This window comes from Echinops telfairi, unplaced genomic scaffold (genome assembly GCF_000313985.2).
Source record: "Echinops telfairi isolate 266 unplaced genomic scaffold, ASM31398v2 ScPeMD7_2;HRSCAF=8, whole genome shotgun sequence".
Lineage (NCBI taxonomy): Eukaryota > Metazoa > Chordata > Mammalia > Afrosoricida > Tenrecidae > Echinops > Echinops telfairi.
In genome coordinates this window covers 74,745,644-74,755,114 of record NW_022103898.1, presented here as the reverse complement: position 1 = coordinate 74,755,114, position 9,471 = coordinate 74,745,644, and positions in this window count along the sequence as shown.

The following is a 9,471-nucleotide window of genomic DNA, read 5'->3' as shown; positions in this document are numbered from 1 at the left end:
TCTGATGGTCAGACCAGTTTCGGCTGCTTTAGCTAGTTCTCTGCCTCAGCTGGCAAGGCTCACTTCCTGCGAGACATCCCTCAGGAGAAGCTGCATGGACCTGCCCCGAAGCAGCCCTAGGTTCTGGAGAAGACGCCTGGAGACCCCTGCCAAAGCTGAGATGCTTACACCACCACTGGATCCAAAGACTTTCTATCCATTGGCCTGTGATCGTCCTGCATTTGGCATCATTGCATGTGTTTTGTGAGTTTGAAGAGGACCTTGCAGATCAGTGTCGGACATGTGGGTTAATGTCGGGCTTATGGGTTTGAACTGTACTGGGTTGGGCTGCTTAATGTACAATTACCCTTTCTATAAAACTCTCTCTTATACTCATATGAGTTTCTGTGGATTTGTTTCTCTAGTCTATCTAGACTAACACACCTTCCTTTTTGGTCATGGCCCCTATTTTCAGATATCTACCATTTATCCTGGATTATGGGCTATAGTGCCAAAGATTTTAATTGCCAGAGCATGTTGAGTAACTATTTTCTTTTTTACTGAAAAGGGCCCTGTAGGCCAAATACTCTGGAAAGCCATGCGTTACAGTAGAAATGTAAGCACCAGAAAGCAACTTGCCCGGCTTTGGAGGCAGTCACTTTGTCACTGGCGAGCTGTACTGCCCTGGGACAGGTGACTGTTTTCTGAGCTTCATTTCCTGACCTCTAAAATGTGAATATTTGTTCTTTCATTCCAGAGCTGGAGTAAGCTTCAAAGAAGAGAAACATACAGCAAAGCATTTGGCATATCACATGAACTTGATAACAGTATTCATCGTGGGATAATAAAGGGAAATAAAATTATGCAATGATAAACTGGTTAGTCTTTGTTATAATAATTTCTAGGTACCATTTCAATTATGAGGGAATTTCATTGATATATAAATTATAGAAGAATGTTTTATGATAATATTAAGTATTCCAAACCATAAACATGATACATCCTATTTTTTTCCGTCTCCTGTAATTAAGAAAAAACTACTTTCATAGCCATTTACAAGGTCTAGTATATGTATGGTTAGACTTCTCATAGGTACTTGATGCTATTGTCAACAGTACTATTTTAAAAAATTTCATTTCCTATTCAGTTGTTGCCTGTGCATTGAGTTTTGCATACTGGCATAGTATCCAATGGCCTTGAAAAATTAAATTATTAAGTCTGGTAACTTACCTGATGCTTGTTTTGACTTGTCAACTTATACAATCATGTTGTCTGTATGTAATAACAATTATATTTCTTTATTCTTAGCTATCATTCCTCTTTTCCCTGTTTGATGCCTCTCTGAGACTCTCATTACTATGCTAATAGAAGGGGGCCTCATTCTCAAACACGTTTTTTATGTCAGCATTCAAGGAGATACAGAAAATCGATGCAAAGTGGAGCCTGTGTAAGGCAGAAACCTGTCAGAGAAAGAAAACTCTTATATTTTCCATGATAAGGAGCAACACACGAATGGTGAGATTTCATCCTGGTAAAGGCGGAAACCTTTGAGACCCGGAAAAGCAAGGTCATTCCTTCAGGTTCTCCACAGCTCCTCTGCATTAGTTTTCTTTTGTAGCCACTTCTGATCACATTAAGGATATTCTCTTGTACTTCTAGTTTACTAAGAGCTATCATTGCGAATAGATGTTGAATCTTATAAAATACTTCCTCTACATCTATGAAGATAATCACACAATTTCCCTCCTGCATTTTGTTAATGTGATGAATGTAATTGGTTTATTGCCTAATATAAAATCCAACATTTTATTTCTGGAATAAAGCCAACTTGGCCATGATGCATTATCATTTTTATTTATTGCTAGCTTCATTTGGTGAAGATTTTGTCTCTGATTTTGAATCTTTGTTTGTGAGAGAGAATGACTTCTAAAACTTCTTTTCCTATATGTCCTTGTAGTTTGGGGTGTCCAGGTCTTTCTGGATTAAACAAATGAATTGGGAAGAATTTTCTTATGATGTGGAAGAATGCATTAAAATTAGTGTAACTTTTTAAAAATACTGGGTTGGTTTTAGAATTTCCTTTGTGGGTTTATTTACCACTAGATGTGTATATTCTTATTTTATTTTGGACACAAATCTATTGTCAGGTGTAGAAAGCAGAGTAATCATAAAGTTATGACAAGCTTACAAAGCTTAAAATAAAATGAGTGGAAATATTTCTACAATTGCTTCTACAATTATTTATGTATGTGTACATGTATTCATACATCTACTGAGTTGTTCAATCAAAATTGAGCACTCATATAGACCCAAAACCAAACCAAATACTGCCACGAAGTCGAAGGTCATTCATAGTGACCCTAAAGGACAGGGCAGAACTGCCTCTGTGAGTTTCTGAAATGGAAACTCTTCATGGGAATAGAAAGTCCCATCTTTCTCACACAAAATGGTTGCTTCAAACTTCGAACCTTGAAGTTAGCAGCCCAGCATGTAATCACTACCTCATCAGGGCTCCTGTCCCACTATAGACAGGCTCTGAAAAACCACTGATGGTTTCTGATCAAGAGTATGAAGTATTTAGAATGATATATTGTGTGAGTTAGTATGGTGATGGACCCCAAAAATGATAAGGCACCATTTGGAAGCAAAGGACTGTGGGAGGTTCTTGTAGCAATCCAGAAGAAGTATGAGGCACTTGAACTCAGCTGACAGTCGCAGAAAGCATTAGACAAGGAGAACGCTGGTTCAGAGAGGAAGCAACAGGATTTGTTGACTGACTGACAGTCAAGTAAGAGGAGGAGAGATTCCAAATTGACAAGACATTCTTAGTCTAGTGATAAGAAACCAAAAAAGTAGAAAACAGCCTAAGAAATGACAGAAGGCTTCCCTTTTAAAACATGCATTTCTTCATTTCCATGAAGTTGATCATGTCTGTCAGACCTCCTCTTCGCTTTCCCTTGCTGTTTAATTTCAGGACTTCGGGATCAGAGCTGGAGCCTCAGAACCTGAGTCACTAACATAGAAACTGTACATTTAATCAAAGGCAGGTGGGCAAGACTGTGTTAAAAGGCAATTACCCTTTCAACTGCCATCTCCCCTTTGCTGATGGTACTTAATTCTGAGCTTCACAGGCAGAAATCCCTAATAGCCTATCTCATTCACATGTCTGTGCAAAGGAAGAAAGACTGATAAAAATTTTAAATTGTGGTAGGCTAATTATAGCAACTAAGTTTGAAATAGGTAATTAAAATTCACATAACAGTACAAACATATCAAACTGTAATTGTAAATGGGGGTGATTACAAGGAAAAAAATCTATTCATCTGCAGTATAGTATTTTAACCAGAAAGAATAATAGAGTAATTGATCTAGACTCTATTCAATATCAGAATTTGTTTACTTGAATAAATATTGACTGATGACAAACTCATGCCAATATTTTGTGTTCCTTGGCAGGAAACCAATTTTGGTATTAGCTGTTGTAAAGGTATTTATCACTTTATTATATATAACGGTTTGGGGGTACCAGGTTGTAATACCAGTGTGTAAAGAGAAAAGTCACAGAGTGTTAGTCTGTAAATTATTCACTTGCTGCCTGTACCACAATGGCTATATTCTAGCTTTCTGGCCCACAGATAGACTACTGTTACTCCTCCTCTAGCAGGACTGGGCTAGGGGACAGTGCTAACACACCGGACTGCTAACTATGAGGTCAGCAGTTTGAACCACCAAACACTCCTTGGGAGAAAGACAGGGATTTCTACTCCCTGAAGTGTTTACTCTCTCTATAGTGACTTGATTTCTTTCAATATTGCAAGTGTTGATTGAAATTCAGAGGCAATTTTGCAAATCTTGCAAATGTGGACTGCAGTCCATAGGACAGGGTGATAAAGGTCCCCAAGCATAGTCCAAGGTCAATAATAGATCTTCAGAGTAGAGAACTAGTTGAGAATGGTAAGCGTTGTGTTACTCCAATTGTTACAAACTTAGAATAAGGATTTATGAGAATAAGAACTTCTGAATATTTAGGAGTGCAAATGGTTCAAGCACTCAGTTGCTCACTGAAATATTGGCTGTTGGAATTCACCCAGAGCCTGATGGTGTGCTTCTACCAAATCAGCTGAAAAACCCTTGGAGAAGAGGTGAACCCTATGCAAACAAGATCACTGTGAGTTGGAATTGGCTCAATGGCATCTCTCTCTCTCTCTCTCTCATTATTCTGCTTCAGCGTTTACTCTGTTTACTATGGACCTAGAACCCTGCACAGGTCCATAACTCTACATAACCCAATCCTACACTTAATTTCATCCCTGGAGAGATGTTACAGTGCTGCTTTCTGACTCTAGAGAGTATCACAAGTTTGAAGAAAGAGTCCTTGCTCCTTTCTGGAGAGGACAGAGGTGGGAAGTCATTTTTTAAGAATGAAGGTAAAGAAGTTGAGATTTGGCAAATCTCCGCCACGTGGCCATCATCATGGCAGACATTGTAGTGGGGAACATGTGGAAGCATGAGTATTAGGAAATCTAGAACCATGTTCTCATTATTGTTTTGTCCTACCACACCTCTAAATGGTTAGTTTTTATGTTTGCATTTGTTTATCTCATTTTCATAATAAAATAGTCTTCCTGAGTGCAGGAAAGTTAAAAACACAACTTACATATTTTTTGTAAAGTCAGAAATGTTGGATGTGTCTAGAGGAAAGTAGGTCTTGGTGATGTCTGAGCATGGGATGCTGAGAAGTCTTGTGGGAAGGTTCTCCTTCTAGGAGAAGGGAGGATTAAGGTCCATAAGGGTAGTCCAAGGTTAATAATAGATCTAGCATAGTCCAAGGTCAATAGTAGATCTGTAGAATAGAGAACAGTTTGAGAATGGGAAATGAGAAGGGCTGTGTTACTCTAATTGTTACAAACTCAGTCTTTCTCTGAGCTACTTAGCTCTTCCCTGAAAGCTCTGAGGTGAGAAAGTTGTAACCAAGTTGAGGTGCTGTACTATTAAACTTTCTGAGAAACATGAAGAAGGCTTGGTGATCTATTATCAAAAAACCAACAATTGTAGCACAGCTCCATCCTAAGACACATGGTATCACCATGGGTCAGAGTTAAAGACAACTGGTGTGTGTGGGTGTGTGTTTTAAGAAATGAAGTCATATTGGTAACGCAAACTGAATCTTGCAGGAGCTTCTAGAACCCTGAAAGCAAGGGCTTTAGCTCTTACCCTAAGTGAGATTTGACCCCCTTACAAAGATCTGATAACATAGGCATGGTCCCAATGGTGAGGATCCTTAAGGTGTGGAACCGATGGCGCGAAGCCCTGGTAGGCTTGGAGAGGTGGTCTAGTGGCTGCCTGGGTAAGGCTTTATAGAGGTAAGTGAAAGATAGGACCAAAGGTATTAGAATTTGCTGGTAAAAATATATTATATATATTCTCCAGCATGTTAATGAATACTTAAACTGCTAAGCAATGCATTTCTGAATGGTGTCAAATTTGAATAATAACTCCACTTAGCAAATCACAGATGCTCAGTGGAGTGAACTGAAAAGCTTATGGTCTTCTCACATGACTGTCATTGGGCAATTACAACACAGGGATAGCTGAATAATAGAAATGAAAAAGTATGTGTGTTACCCTGTCAGGTGGTACAGAAGCACTTCTATGGCATTACACATCTGCTACTCTCATCATTCAGGTTTACTCTGCAATTACCTAATTATGTGATTTCTACTCTTTCAGTAATCTTATCTTATAAGATTTTATCGTGCACATTTTCCCTGCCTAAGCCATTGAGATAATTATTGTCTCAATATACAGACTTGTGTAATAGCAGACTCATCATCACCCTTCTCCCCCCCCACCCCAGCCCTATTTTTAGAGTTGCTTAACAGATAGACTCTTTTATTCTCTCTTCGATAAAATCTTTATTTTCAGTCCTAAGAATAAAGGGTTTCATTAACTATTTTTGTTTGTTTTGTTTTGTTTTGCTTCTTAGTGCCTAATCACGCTCTTTTCACAGACAACTCAATTGAGAACACCAAGACATAGATTGCTTGATCGGTGGAAAGGAACCATAGAGCGCTTATAAGACATCCCGTATTAAGTTTCAGTCATGGGATGTTAAAGTTTAATTTTCTTTTGTCCTGTTTTTCCAAATGTGATCTACGCTGGTTGGATCAGAGGTGGTCAGGAATAAGCTTTCGTATGTGGGAGGTCTGAACCTAATAATTTGAAAGTTGATCATCTCTGGGCTTAAATAATATAAGACACTTTGCTGTTGCTTTATTGATATATAGGTTCTGTCGACATACACGCATGCTTATAAGCATGCGTGTATAAGGCTGTGAGTAGAGTGAGGGTCCTCAGGTGAATAGGATTTGAAATGTAAGGAGGCACACACTCTCAGGCTTGTGTAAGTAGAGGTGTCATCACTGACGGTTGTCCGGCAGATTCTGCTCATATAGCACCTCCTTAAATATTACACCCTGGGGCCTTTCTTTACTCACCCTAGTCTTGGCTCTTGATTGTCAAAGATCGGACATTTACATTGTCTGTTCATGCTCCTTCCTCTGGCAGAAGGAACGCCTTGGCCAGAACCTTCAATATGCCCAAGGAATACCTGCATATCTTCTGGAGGGGGCAGGACTCTTGTTTGTGGGTATCCTCCTGAATGCTCATTCTCCTGTTTGTCCCTGCACCCTGACTCTGCACAGATATCTGTTGGTTTGATGCCCCTCTGTCTTCAAACTTTACAGTTTCTAATGAGAGGAATCATATCCTGTTTGTTTAGGCCCCGAGAACCCAGTGCCGAGCCCAGTACATAGTAGCCTGTCAATGACACTTAGTGGATCAATGAAAAGGCCCTGTAGTCAACAAGCTCTAGGTGTGCAGAAGCGGTCTTTCTGAACCAACCACAGTTAACAAAGCAAATCTCCTCCCAGATGCAAATGAATCCTAATTATGTTCCACATAGGGATGATTTGCCATTACTGTCTGTTGACAGTGCAAGCGAAATAAGGTAAAAAAAAATGATTTCTAGAAAAGAGATACCTGCAATGTCAGGCACATTATTATCTAAGGCTTAGCCAACTGCCAGCTAATTACCTTAGCCATAGGTTCTAAAGTAAACACAGATGCAGCAGAATAATTACCACTGGAGATGAAAACACTTTCACCTCGACTAGTGACTCTTCTTAAGGGGACATGGGAAGTCAGAAGAGAGCCAGAGATTGTGTGAAAGGTGAAGGGCCCAGGCACCTTGACCAGAGAATGGGAGGGCACCATAGGAGGAATTGTTTTGTGGAAACAGTGAAGACTAGGGAGGGGCATAGGGGCTCTCCTTCTATATTTGAAGGGCTGATTTATAAAAGTGTTGTAGAATTATTTGGGGTCACTGCAGAGATCACTACCATTAATTATCAAATTAGACACACAACCCCACCCCACACACTTACTGAACATCAGTATATAAACCATAAAATTACATATAATTATCTAATCCTTATTACAGCTCCTGCCAGAGTCAGACACTGTAACGCTGATGGTGAAAATGAGGAGAAGAGGGTGAAGGGAATTTAGGTCCTTGCCCAAGGTCATGCTGAGATCAATTCAAGGTACTGTGGCAGCATGTGTGCTCCCTCCCTGGTGTTGCTATGGACGTCATCACCCGACTCCTGGCCACCCAGGAGAAGTGGAAGTCCTAGTCCAAGCTTTTACTGATGGACTTCCTTAGAGAGGATGAGACACTTTTGTGTATATCTTCACAAATTTCTGAACTAGATATCGCTATCTCTATTTTATCCAAAAAGAACAAAGCAGTAGTTTAGGGAGTGATTTCAGAATCGCATGACCTGTTATCACTTAAACGCTGACTTGAAGGGTTTTCCCACCGCATCACGGGCACTCTCCAGTTGGAACTTTTATTGGATGCTGCAGAGGCTGGTCCTCTACCAGCGAGGGACTAGATTGGGTGGAAGCAAACAGCACCAAGATTCTGTGATCCCAGAGAGCTTTCAATGAAGTCTGCTTTCAGTGACACCAAAAAAACGTGAGAGAGGCTAAGTGAAGAATTACTTTAGTGAGGGAGGCTAGCACATAACACTATTGAATCTAGGTGGGCCTAGAGAGGAAGTAGTCATATTCAGGCAGTGGCAGTTCTCTGCAACAGGGACAGAGGGCACAGACAATGTTTGTATAAAACAATAAGCATATTTATAAAGGTATGTGAAAAAAGATGTCCCTGTAAAATGGAAAGTGAAATCATTCTAGGAGGTGTAGAATCCATGTCTCATTGATTTTTAAAGATCAATAAAGAGTAAATCAACATTATTGAGTATTACATACGCAATTTTTAATGAGTATCTTCCGTCAACACACATGTTGACATGTATACATTGTATACATTCATGTATACATGTATACATTCCTTCATTTCAGATCTATTTTCTATTTCATTTCGATTTTGAAAATGAAATTTAGTAAATTTGTGTGTGTGTGTGTGAGAGAGAAAGAGAGAGAGAGAGAGAGAGAGACAGAGAGAGATCAGCCTCAGTAGAAATTTAGATTTCAAAAGAGCTAAGAGATAGCAAGAGAATGATTGGCCATTAAAGCAGCATACCTGTGGCAACATTGACTTGTTGAGATTAAAAGATTACAGGTGAGGCCCATAGGTCTGCAGTCTAGAATATACTGATTGGTTTACAGGGAGATAGACACTGGAAGACTGACATGCCACTAATTAGTAAGCCCTTCCACTTATGATCAGAGGAAAAACCGAATGGGATGTTTATGTGAGTGGCTTATGCACTCCCGGTCCTTTAAAGAAGTGTAAAAACTCAAAGTCACTGTCATCTAGTCGGTTTTGACTCCCCACAACCATATAGGTCACGATAGAACTGCCCTGTGGTTTTCTGAGACGAACTCTGTACGCAACATCAAATTCCTTTCAGACGACTTCTACACATGATGTTTTATAATTAGAATCTCAGTTATATGATTCTTTAATTTTTGATTCTCATTTTACATTATTTTACTTGCTATATATCTAGCCTTTCAATAAGTAGTTTCTAAGGGCATAAATGAATACTGGTGGGGCAATCCTGGTATGGAGTCATCACACATCTTGGTTATATCTTGATCACTGCATCACACGCTCTCCTCCCGGGATAGTGGAGGAGCTAGCTGACTTATGTACTTTATGTTCTCTTTTTCACTATTCATGCCATTACTTCATATCTGGCAAATTATTATTATACAATTATCATTATTCAATTGAGTAAATTACAGATGTTGTCACATTGTTTAATTTCTCCACCTCAGGAATTCCTGAGTGTGTGTGGAGGTGGGTGGGTGCTGTATATTCATTATCTGCATATCCTGTCTCTTAGTGCTTAACACAATGTCAGATGCAGGATAAATATTTTGTTGAGTGAGTCAATGAGAATATGACCTAATTAGGGGACAGAACATGAGTGGATTGTCACTGTCGCTTCTTAAGTTGTA